The sequence below is a fragment of the Bubalus bubalis genome, chromosome 8 (genome assembly GCF_019923935.1).
Source record: "Bubalus bubalis isolate 160015118507 breed Murrah chromosome 8, NDDB_SH_1, whole genome shotgun sequence".
Taxonomy (NCBI): domain Eukaryota; kingdom Metazoa; phylum Chordata; class Mammalia; order Artiodactyla; family Bovidae; genus Bubalus; species Bubalus bubalis.
The window spans coordinates 15,974,219-15,986,948 of record NC_059164.1 but is presented as its reverse complement, the minus strand read 5'-3'; the positions used below and the strand labels follow the sequence as shown (position 1 = coordinate 15,986,948).

The following is a 12,730-nucleotide window of genomic DNA, read 5'->3' as shown; positions in this document are numbered from 1 at the left end:
ATTCATTCACTTATAGATAGTTTGATTGTTTTCACTTTTAACTGCTTTGAATAATGCTGCTATATGTGCAAGTTTTTGTGTGGACAGAGGTCTTCATTTCTTGTGGCTATATACATAGGGGTGGAATTGCTAGGTCATATGTTAACTGTGTTAATTACTTGAGGAACTGCCAGATCATTTTACGAAGTGGATACATCCTTCTACATTCCCACCAGCAACGTATGAAGGTTCCTATTTCTCCACATTGCAGCTTGGATTTTTCTTTAAATAATAGCTTATTTGCTAAGAATGGTGGCACAGGAGAGGAGGGCAACACCCCAAGGAGCTAGCAGAGGCCATATAGCCCTGGACAGCCTACTTTCCAATTCTTTTAATGTGGGAGTAAAATAAATCTCTATCTCATTTAATCCACGGTTGATGTGTGTCTCTGCTAAGGGCAGCCTATCACAATTCCTAATTCATGTGGTCCCATTAGCAATGCAGAACCTGGGAAGCACCCCCAAAAAGATCATTGACTATGTAAAGATTTTTTGATCCTATGATTCTAGAAAATGCACATTATTTCTTCCACAATTTCACATTCCAACGTTCAGTAGCCATTCTCTTCTTAGTACCTGTGTTCCAATTATCTGCATTTTGAGGAGATACTGTGAACACACAAGCAGCTTGCCATCCAACTGGCTCTAGATGTCTAAATTTGGCTCATTAACAAACGTATCCACCCCAAAGCCAATCTTCTCAGAAATTGTTTCCGGTTCTCACTAGCACCTTGTGGGTGCTCTGCAAGACTGAAACAACTTGATATACAGAAGCAATGGAAGTATTATAAATGGAACAGTTTTTTAAATGGGAAGGGAAAGCCCTCTCTGTGGCAATGCAGGACAAGCACCAGTTTATTCTTTCTTCCTTTAAATATTATCCCCAATGTTAGGACAACCCGAATAATGATGAAAAGTCATTTAACACTTTATGTTAAACTCTTTATGTTAAACCCAAGGCATTTCAGTGCCATGTTGACTAACATGGCCTTTTGCAAGGTACAAGGAAACCTGAGTAATTAGTTTCACGAATCAGCTTTCTTTCTTACTCCCCCCAGTACCTGTGTTCCAATTATTTGCATTTTGAGAAGATGCTGTGAATACACAAGCAACCTGCCATTCTACTGGCTCTAGATGTCTAAAGCTCATTGATGCCAAAGCTCATTAACAAATGTATCTGCCACAAAGCCAATCTTTAATAAATAGGGTTTCTAACACCTTTTCAGGTAACTAGTAAATAACCATTGGTGGAAAGGAGAACATTAGAATCAGGAAATTTTGTGACCTATTTCTCTCTCAATGCTTTGATTGATACATTCAGCCAACATTTATTGAGCAACTACTATCTTACAAATAACACTTCATTCTATTAAAAAAAGTTTCTATTAAACTCCCTAAGTTAGGTTTTTACAGTAAGTTAATGGTTCTTTGAATCAAATATTTTAAAACAAAATATCTTAATCATCTCCCTTTTGCAAGGAAGTCTTTTTTTCTCATTTTAAAAGGACTTTCCCCCCCTTTTTATAAATAAGACAATCATTTGGCTTGTGTTGTCAACAGATTCACCTGAGTACTTCTTATAAATGCCAGTTATATAGGAGCAATGTTTTTCTCTTCCCAAATTTCTCCTGAACCTCAGCTTCTCATCAATTTGCTGTTTTGTAGATCCTATTCATTCAGCATTTGGTTTATTCACAAACATTTTTTAAGGACGTGATATTTGCTCAGCTCTGTATTTTGTGCCCTACTGGGACAGGCTCAAACCCATCTATGACAAACAGAAACCCCAAAGAATATATCCAGAGAATTATGTCAACTTTAAAGGTTATATAAATTCCTGGAGCTGTACCATCTTGCTGCCGTTCTATTAAAAGATCGACATCTTCTCCTATACTTTTTCTGTTTCCATCTTGGTCAGACACCTTTCTATCATGTGTGTGTTAGCCATTCAGTCTTATCCGACTTTTTGCAACCCCATGGACTGTAGCCCACCAAGCTCCTCTGTCCACTTCCTTCTCCAGGGGATCTTCCTGATCCAGGGATTGAACCCGGATCTCCTGAATTGCAAGGGGATTCTGTAATGTTTGAGCCACCAGGGAAGCCCCTTTCTATCTTGAGATTAAACTAAATCTCTTGGTTCAGACAACCCTGGATTCAAACACGCTGAACATCCTATTGGCGGAATGCCTTTATAGTACTCTAGGCAACGTTTACATCTGTAAAATATGGATAATACTCTACCCATTTTATTGGGTTGCTGAAGGATTACAGTAAAGTGTACAGCATATGCCTAGCACATAACAAGCAGCCCATTCATGTTACCTGTGGATTTCAGGCTTGTTTGCGTCATTACTCAATAATCATCTTTCCTTTCACCCTGTTAAATTGTTTCAATCAGTGACTATTCAATGAACCTTTTAAGAAATATATAACATGAGGGATGAGTCATAGTACATTAGGACTGCTTTTCAGCATAGATGATTTTAGCAAGCAACACCTTTTCTTCATGTGATCACAGTAGGGTACTCAAAAACAAGACGTTGGTTCTTTCCTGTTGACAAAGAATAAGAGAAGATTAAATTACTGTAAGTATCAGTAACCTAAGTAAAAAAAGATATGTGAATATATGGGGGAAAATATATATATATATATGTGTATGTATACAGTTGTTTTTCTTTTCATAGAGCCTTTTAACATTAAGCCCAAACTTGATTCCCAGATAGAGGCCTCTGTAACTTTTTTTGGCATTGGAGTGAAGACGTGTCCTGTCCTCTAAAGCCACGGAAATCTATCGTGGAGGCAAGTAGCAGGCGCAAAGCACTGCACAGTGGGAACCCTGGGGCGTTCGCGGCTGCTCCCACCTGTCGGCCAGGTCATTGTGACGCAAATTCTATGGACACGTGGAACACCTGAGGGAGAGCCGGGGCGGGGTCACCCTGGGCGGTAGATCCAAGCGGGGGACACCCCAGGAGATGGGGGTCGAGGAAGGACCCGAGGGAGTAGAAAGAAGGAGACTCACTCCCCCCATCCCGGACCCGCCCCAAACAAGGTGAGGCCATCGGCCCCTCCCTCCTCTGGGTCCCGGGGTCCTGCTGAGAGGGGTCGCCCGCTGGGCGTCCTCGGAGGGGAGAAACAGGGAGGGGAGGCGACGGCGGGGTCCCGGCCCTAGGAGCTCGCTGGGAGGCGAGGGCGCCCGCTCCCCCCGACCGCTGCGCTGCGCTGCGGCGCGCACGGGCTCCGCCGGCTGCTATTCCGCCGCAGGAAGGACCGGTTCCTGTGCTCCCTCCGCCCCCTTCCCTCGCCTTCTGCTGACGCTGACGTCGGATGAGGGAGCAGGAGGAACGCTCCGTTCGCGGCCGGGAGGCTCCCGGGGGCCGGGGCTCCGAGGTACCTGCCCTCCGGGGCCCGGGCGGGGGCGAGCCGGGCGGGCGGCAGGCTGCCGCGGGAGATTCCTGGCAGCCGGGGCGGTCGGGGGCGCCAGCCTGGGGCTGCCAACCCTGCCCTCCGCGCGCTGGGTGACATACAGGTCGCCTCCTCCTGCGCCCTCATCCCCGTGCGGGCACCGCCACAGCCCCTTCCCCTTCCGCGCCTCCGCCCTGGGGCCTGGGAAGGTCTGGAGGAGGCGCGCGCCTCGAGAGCGCGCGTCCGCCCCGGGGCAGCGGGAGGGAAGCGTTCCCGGCTCCGGCCGCCTCTCTGGACTCCGCGTCGGCAGCACCCTTCCCCCTCCCGCCCGCCCCACCCGCGCCGGGCCTCGCCTCCCCGGCCCTTCCGGCCCCAGGACCCCCGCGGTCCCTCCTGGGCAGGGACTTGACTTGTTGCCGAGTTCACCTGCCGCAGCTCCCGGTGTTCGGCTTTTCTCTTCTCCCCATTCCCCATCTTTGGCGGAGGTGGGAAGGGAGCACTAGAAGCACTCATTCCAGGAGGCCTGAGGTGGATCCCGCCCCCCCTACCCCACCCCGGGTGAGGTGCTCCGAGCCTTGGACCGGACTGGAGCGGGAGCCCCTAAGCAGGCCAGGTCCCCGCGAACCCCCGCGCGCCCTTTTCCTTTGGGTGCCGCTGACGCCGCCTTTCCTGCCTCGCGCTATCCTGCTTCCTCTAGAAACGAACATATCCTGTTATTACGTCTGCCTTTGCCCAGAGCGACTGTCCATTAACCTTTCCCGTTGCCTTTTGACTTGGCGTGCCCCCAAAGGCCCCTCAGCTTCTCTTTGGGCATCTTAAAAACGGTGCGTGAGCCTTTTCCCTGGCGAAAGGCATATAGTTTAGAAAGGGAATTGGGTTCTCTTCTAGATACCATAAAAAATTATCACGAGAAAGGGTGCTGGGTGGCAGCCTTAGTATCTGAGATCTGGTAACTTTATAAAAATTATCAGGGCCTGGAAAATGTACTACCAGCTGGTTTGAAAATGATATTGAATGTAGAAAGAAAAGCACAGAAGGCATTGGCCATTAATGTCCTATAAATTATGACTCATTGCAAACATGTCCATGTCCAAACATTTCAGTAAAAACTCGCCAGAAAAATACCAAGTTGGTTTCTGAAGACCTTTAGTTTGGTTTTTTTGAGATCTGAACTGTTCTCTGGGCTGAGGGAATGAAATAGGAAATGCCCACTAGTTTGTAATCAGTGGTCCAGATTCTGTTTCTTACATTCTGTTCAAGACACACACACTTTTTTGTTGTTGTTGTTGTTACTTTTAAGTAAGTTTTCAAGTCCGTTTTCTTTTTTGTTTGTTTGTTTTAGGTTTCAGGCTTTGTTTTTGAAACATCATGTGTAGAGAATACATACCATAGGGGCAAAATTCTTTGACTGATATATATATATATATATATATATATATATCTAATTTAAGATGTGAGCGACTTCACTTTCACTTTTCACTTTCATGCATTGGAGAAGGAAATGGCAACCCACTCCAGTGTTCTTGCCTGGAGAATCCCAGGGAAGGGGGAGCCTGGTGGGCTGCCGTCTATGGGGTCGCACAGAGTGGGACACGACTGAAGCGACTTAGCAGCAGCAGCAGCTTTCTAATTATATTGTTTTTTTGCATTAAATAGGTAAAGAGTTGTACTGCTATTATAGAGGAACCTTTAGAAAATGACAGTTAAGCTGTTGAATACTAATTATAATAGTGGAGAGACCCAAGGCTAAAAAGCTGATTGTGGACACTTAACCTAAAGATACCAGATAGTAAATGCTTGGGAACTTTATTTTATAGCTCTTTCCTTCATTTGATCCACTTTTGTGTCTATCTGACTGCTTTCTCTGAGCATCTTTATTGCCATGCATTTCTCTCCATGTCAGACGTATGAAAAAGACAGAAAATTTTGTTACTCAAAAAACCTTCAAAACTGCTGCATTTTCAGTGTATTTGACTAAAGAGTACATTTTTTTTTTCAGGTCCCAGCAGGTTTATCAGAGAAAGAGGTGTGGCAACTGTGAAATGACATAGCAGGGTCAACCTGTTTCCATGTGAACTTTTTAAGTTACAGAAACCTCATACAGGAGAAAGTGGTAAAGTTAATAGGCCACAAGGATCAGGAAGAATTTTTCCTCTTTATTGGTTGAGCTGTACACCTGGAAGCCTGAGGGTGGGTGGGAACATTTAGGATCAGTGCACTGGCTACTAATGTCCTTTTTATTCCATCTGCACTTTCAGATTTAAGGGAACCATGGACAAGGATGCTATTTGTATGTTTATGTCCATGAGGCAACATAGATCACTGATTAATTCACCTTTTTCCCTTCTTCACCCCCATCCAGAATCTGCCTCAGTAAAGCCTTTAAACTCAAATACCAGTATAGGAGGAACATTCCCCCCTCCCCCCCACTCAGGCTGTCACATTTTATACCACTGTCATATCTACTGCCGTGGAGGATGGGCAAGGACAGGCTTTGGATCCCAGTGGAGCAGGATTGGAGCCCCAGCTGCAACACATAATTAGCCACGTGACCTTGAGCAAGTTACTTCAGCTTTCCAGGTCCTTATTTGCTTATCAATAGAGCAGGAATAGCCACCTTACATTTATATTTATATATATATATAAGGATTTTCACAGTAAATAGGACTCAAGTTGGGCTTCCTGGGTGGTGCTAGTGGTAAAGAATCTGCCTGCCAATGCAGGAGATGCGATTCGATCCCTGGGTCAGTATGATCCTCTGAAGAAGGAAATGGCAACCCACTCCAATATTCATGCCTGGAGAATCCCATTGTCAGAGGAGCCTTGCAGGTTACAGTCTGTGGGGTCACAAAGAGTTGGACAGGACTGAGCACACACACACAGCAGGACTCAAGTAATAGTAAATTAATTATTCTTTCACATGCTAAACATATGTGCTGTTTACATCTGAAAAGGATGCTGCTGCCTTTCCCTCATGATAGAGAATGCATTCCAGTTGGTTTTGAGTTGTTGCACTGATTTTGTACCAATACTGAGAATTGGGCTTTATGGAATCCTCCCTAAAGTTGGAGAATGCAGTCTGTGGTTGAGGAATAAAGCAAAGCTAGTTTGTTCCATTAGGGGTAGATCTTCTAAACCTCTGACACTCAAATGTGATCCATGGACCAGCAACATTGACTTCCCTGAGAGCTTGTAAGACAGGTGGAATCTCAACCCACCCTCCCCCGACCCCATGTCCACTGAATAAGAATCTCTTCTTAACAAGATCCCCAAGTGAGTACTGTATACATTAAAGTTAGAGAAGCATTGTCATAAGCTGGTAATTATTAAACTTTTCTGTCTGATAGAATCATGTGGGGGCTTGTTAAGTGTGGATTCCCAGCCAGGCATCTCCCATCTGCTATTAACACCTCAGGTAGCTCTGATGCCCCAGGCTTCTCCCACTGATCTTTGAGAACGTGCTCACTCAGTGGTATCTGACTCTTTGTGACCCCATGGTCTGTAGCCCACCAGGCTCTTCTCTCCATGGGATTTCCCAGGCAAGAACACTGGAGTGGGTTACCATTTCCTTCTCCAGGGGATCTTCCTGACCCAGGGATCAAACCCGGATCTCCTGCATCTGCATCAATGGCAGGTGGATTCTTTACCACTGAGCCACCTGGGAAGCCCAGTCTTTGAGAAACACTGCACCAAGCTTTTTATGCAGCAGAGTATACTAAGATGGGCCTCTGCCCTCTTCTTTAACAAAGCATTTTGGCAGATATGACCTTTGATAGTCAATTCCCTTTGAGGTAAATAGGTGTTATAAAGCCCTATCTATCTGCTTAGGAAAATTAGGACTACGGCCATGATTTGCCACTCTGGATAATACATATGGTAGAACTTCCTTGAACCTCTATAAATCCTAGTTGACCATGCTTTCATGATTCTAGAATCCCAATTAATGCACTGAAGTAATTTCAGATTTCAGTGAATCTCTACAGGATACAGATGACTCTAAGGTGTTTTATACACACTTTTAAAACAAAGCCTTCCTTCTGTATGACTCTCAGCCAATTACTTAGGATAAGTAACAAATTTTGAGCTTCAGCCATAAAATGAGGATGATGGCCGCTGGACAGTGTTGCCAGGATAAGCATAGTGTGCACAGAGCCTTCATGTTGGTGTCTGAGAAGTGCTAGTTCCTCAACTAATAGTAGCTACTTGTCTCATTGTAAACCTAGTGAGAGAATGAGTTCTTGGAGAGTTGAGAAAATGGCATTGCTCATGATGAGAAGTCTCTCCTGCTGGTTAGATGATGTCATTCATCAGGCCGTTGGCCAAATCAGAGAAGAAGGGTTGCCACTCAGTTTTCAGCAAGCATTTGTTGCATGTGGCATGTGCCATTCATCGTTCCAGTGCTGGGAATCCCAAGGCGAGACCCAGGCCCTTCACCGCTCTGGAGAAGCCTGCAGCCTAGTGTGGGAGATCAGTGGGTAAGGTGACGAAGACACTTCAGGAAAGGTAGGGAGTGGTGAAGCCCAGGGCAGAGACACCCAACCCTGGTGGGGAAGAGGGTGGAGAACATTGAGAATATTCATGGAGGAGGTGGCCCTTGAGTTAAGCCTTAAAGGGCCAGTAAGAATTTGGCAGGTCAGAAAAGGTGATGAATGGAGGGAGAGTTTCCCACACAGTACCCAGGTGTACAGAGGGAGGGAATACTGGCCCTCAGGCCTGGAGCCCAGTGTGCATGTATGTCCCTTACTGTCTGAATGACCTTGGGCAAGTTCGATCACCTGTGAGTTGAGAGGCTTAAATGTATTAATCAGGGTAAGCACAGGACTCATTTCAATTTTGTGCTATACAGTCATGGAGAGCTGGTGGAGATACTAGTAGAAAATAAGGGACCGATGTTAAAAAGCTATTAGAATTAGAGGAAAGTAAAGGGGTCATTTTTAGAAGACATTTTACAGAAAGTACATAGAATCGAAAGAGGATGCCTGAAAAAGACAACTGAATGCAATGAATTACCATGGGATCGAATACACGAGGTATACGTATTCAGTGATGACCAATGAGTATATAGATAACGGTACATTACTAACCCTGAGAGTCTAGAGAGTGGTAGGTCCCTCTCATTCTGTGGTGAGAGTATTTGTGCAAGAAGTGGTTATAAAGTATTGCAGCTGCTTTCCCAGACCACACATTAAAATCCATTCTGTTGCTCACAATCATCATGATCTCTCACACCCACTTCTCTGTTCCCAGAACAGGGCATGAAAACCTAATGGTACTTAGGGGAAATTCAGCCTTCTCTGCTTGTTTCTGGGATAGTGCCTCCTAGGCCAGGGACCAAGGAGCTAATTGTGATAAATGGCATTCCTTGTTCTTCTTGGTAGGAACCCTGAGAGCTGCCAGGAGTCTTCAAGGTTTTGTTGCGTATAAGCATGATGGCACCTATGGATTTGGGAGTAACATAGCACCTGAGCCTGTGATTAGGAGATATTTTTTTTTACAGAAGCTGAGCCTATTATCCGAGCTTCCCTGGTGGCTCAGTGGTAAAGAATCTGCCTGCCAATGCAGGAGACTCAAGAGACCAGGGTTAGAGCTCTGGGTTGGGAAGATCCCCTGGAGAAGGAAATGGCAACAAACTCCAGTGGTCTTGCCTGGGAAATCCCATGGACAGAGGAGCCTGGTGGGCTACAGTCCATGAGGTCACAAAGGAGACATAACTCAGCGACTGAACGACAAACTAACAACAAGCCCATTATCCAACCCTTTGGTCCAGGAGTAGAGTGGAGTGCTGAAACACAGGATTTCAAAAGTCAAAAGCGGCCTTTCATTTACTAGTTGTTGACTTTGGGCAAATTATTTCACCTTTGTGTCTCACTTGCAAAATGGGCTGTATGCCCTTCTGATACGGGCGTGACTGTTCGATGCTTCACACATGTAAAGGGCAGTACATAATTACCGCCCTTTATCGGGCACATATTTGCCGAAGGCCTGCTGTGTTTCAGATTCTGTGCTTGGCGTAAGGAGGCAAAGATGAACCAGCTAGGATTCCTCCCCTCAGAGGACTTGCAGGCCAGTGCAGGGGCGTGCATGCGTGTCGTGTCGGACTCCATGACCTCGTGGACTGTAGCCTGCCCGGCTTCTGTGTCCTTGGGGCTTTCCTGGCAGGAATACTAGAGTGGGTTGCCTTTCCTCCTCCAGAGGATATTCCTGACCCAAGGATCAAACCTGCATCTCCTGCATTGGATTCTCTACCATTGAGCCACCTGGGAAGGGCTAGTATGTGTGTGTGATTGGGGGGAGGGGCGATGCAGATGTAATCAGCTCATTGCAGGAGAATAAGGGGACTGCACCACCAGTATTGGTGTGGGGCACTTAATTCTCTAGTGGGGAGGGCAGGAGTGGGAGGCCCCTGAGGAGGAGGAGGACAGGTGTTGGGTTGGGGAAGACTTCACTGAGGAGGTGACATTTGTGGAGAGTCTTGAGGTAAGGTTAAGTTGTTATGTAGTCATTGAGCTGTGTCCACTTCTTTGCAACCCCATGGACTATAGCCCACCAGGCTCCTCTGTCCATGGGATTTCCTAGGCAAGAATGCTGGACTGGTTGCCATTTCCTCCTCCAGGGTATCTTCCCAACACAGGGATTGAACCCATGTCTCCTGCATTAGCAGGAGGATTTGCATGTTATACAAAGTGTTCAGACAATGGTGTAAAAGATTAGAATGGGTAGATACAAGGATGGTTTTGCCTCTGAAGGCCTAGACTAAGCCCTGACTGTGAATCTAAAAAGAGGAGATGTGTTTAGTAGCATCTTAGGAGGTAGGATGAAGAGGCCTGGGAGACTGGCTACAAAAGATGAGAAGTCAAGTTTGGGCCACTCAGTAGATTTCCTGCTGGTGATTAGCACTGGGACCACTAGAAGGAGAAAAATTGAGGGGGTGGAGATGGAGAGAGAGAATTTTAGAGGTGCTGAATTTGAGATGCCTGTTGGACATCCGTGAAGATGACCAGAGGGAGTTGGCAATTTAAACCCCTCTCCAGAGCGCCAGCAGCTGCCCTTGTGGCTCAGACTGTAAAGAATCCACCTGCGATGCAGGAGACGCAGGTTCAGTCCATGGGTTGGGAAGATCCCCTGGAGAAGAGAATGGCTACCCACTCCAGTATTGATGCCTGGGAAATCCCATGGACAGAGGAGCCTGGCGGAGCTGCAGTCCATGGGGTCGTGATGAGTTGTACACGACTGAACACACACACACACACACACACACACACACACACACTACCCAGAGCACCAGACCACATTCACAAAGAGTCAGACACGACTGAGCATGTGTACACACACACCCACCCACCCACCCCAGAGCACCAGATCCATATTCAGAAAGAGTCAGAAACGACTGAGCAAGTACACACACACACACACACACATACACACACACACACCAGAGAGCCAGATACACATTCACAAAGAGACATGACTAAGCATGTGTACACACACACACACACACACACACCCCAGAGCACCAGATCCACATTCACAAAGAGTCAGACATGACTGAGCATGTGTACATACACACACACACACACACACACACACACCCACCCACCCCAGAGCACCAGATCTACATTCACAAAGAGACAGACACAACTGAGCATGTGTACACACACACACACCCCCCAGAGTGCCAGATCTACATTTTGATCCTCCCACTGTAGTCTCTGGAGAGGGGTTTAATTTTGGAAGTCATACAGCTGTTGGAGGAAGCCACAGAAGTAAATTAAATCACCTAGAGAGAGCAAGTAGAGTGTAATAGAAGACAGCCAAGGTTTGCGACCTCCAGGCTCCTCTGTCCATGGGATTCTCTAGGCAAGAATGCTGGAGTGGGTTGCCATTTCCTCCTCCAGGGGATCTTCCCGACCCAGGGATAGAACCTGGATCTCCCGCATTGGCAGGCAGATTCTTTACCACTGAACCACCTGGGAAGTCCTGGAACCTTGTAGATCATTGATATTCAAAATGTGCACACATAGAGGGAAAGGAGCCAACAAAGAAAACTGAAAAGTTGCAGAAGTGTAGAGAGTGTTTACTGAGAAATAGAGGAAGGGGAGCTTAGTCAAAGGTCAAGTGAGAGGAGGACCTTCGTTGGGCTCATAGTGAAAACCTTCCTCTGGTGTGGTGGAGGAAGGAAGCACACTGTGGGCTTAGAAGAAGTCCCTCTGTGAAGAGAAGGAAGAGGATGGTGACTGGAGGAAGAAAGAGGTTGAAGAATATGCGTTGAAGGCAGACAGGGAGGTTGACTGACTTGAGAGAGAAGGAATAATAGATGGAATAAGGTGGGAAGGGGCAAGAGGGTGAGACCGGTCCCTGGTGAAGAGGAAGGAACAGCCGTGGCTATGGATGGTCCCCAAAATGAGTAATGGTGAGGAGAGGACGCTGTGGGAGAAAGGGCCCAGTGCCATGCCCCGGGTCATGATTCCCTGTAGAGCATGAGGGGGATCCTGGTCATCGTCTTCCTGGGGAGTTTCCTCTGCCTCCTGCTCCCTGAAGGCCAGGAGCCGAGTGACCTTGTATCTAGTGCTTTTCTCTCCGCGTTGCCAGAGGCAGCGCGGGCGCCACTGTGGAGGAGGTAAACTTGCGCTGGAGCCACACCACCGCCCTCTTTCTGCTTCCTGCTTCTCTCTTCTCGGCACGCCTGACCTGAAGCTCTGTGCCTTTGGGCTACTTGCTGGTGGTTCTTCCTGCTTGCTCCACCTGCCTGACCAGGTATATGCCCAATGCTCCTGTCTTTCCTGATTCCCACCAGAAGAACTGGTCTTGCGCCTTATTTGTTATAATTAATGATTAATAATTCAGATTAGTAATAGCAGTTCTACTGCTGTTATTTATTTCAGTAAACCTCTTCCCTAAGAAAGTAGCAAGAACCTGGAAAAGAGATCTTTTATTAGTTCTTGGATAACACCAACAGATGATCCAGTTTAGGCGAGGCTGGCTCTGCTAATCGAGGCACATGAAAACACAGAGCTGTCTCCTTCTGCTTCCCTTTACTGTTGACTTTTATTTGAAGGTCTCCCTCTTGCGTCTCCCTCCCCTCCTAGGCTGTCTTCATCCCTTGCCCTTGTGCGTGCGTGCTAAGTTGCTTCAGTTGTGTCCCACTCTTCAGGACCCCGTGGACAGCAGCCCACCAGGCTACTCTGTCCATGGAATTTTCCAGGCAATAATACTGGAGTGGGTTGCCATTCCCTTCTCCAGGGGATCGTCCTGACCCAGGGATCAAACCCACATCTCGTATGTCTCCTGCA

At 47.0% G+C, this 12,730-nt stretch overlaps 1 protein-coding gene across 13 annotated transcripts in view; it reads left to right on the top strand.

Annotated features, from left to right (window-relative positions):
- Positions 1-2,969: 2,969 nt before the first annotated feature.
- Positions 2,970-12,730, top strand: part of ICA1 (islet cell autoantigen 1) — a 164,749-nt gene continuing 154,988 nt past the window's right edge. For 4 of the 13 annotated variants that reach the window (XM_044946484.2, XM_044946480.2, XM_044946490.2 and 1 more), the window contains exon 1: positions 3,299-3,425. The gene's annotated coding sequence lies outside the window, so the exon portion shown is untranslated. Of the gene's footprint in view, positions 3,088-3,290; positions 3,426-12,730 lie in introns of those variants that run through there. The other 9 variants (XM_044946485.2, XM_044946479.2, XM_006058666.4 and 6 more) reach the window with 7 other exon arrangements.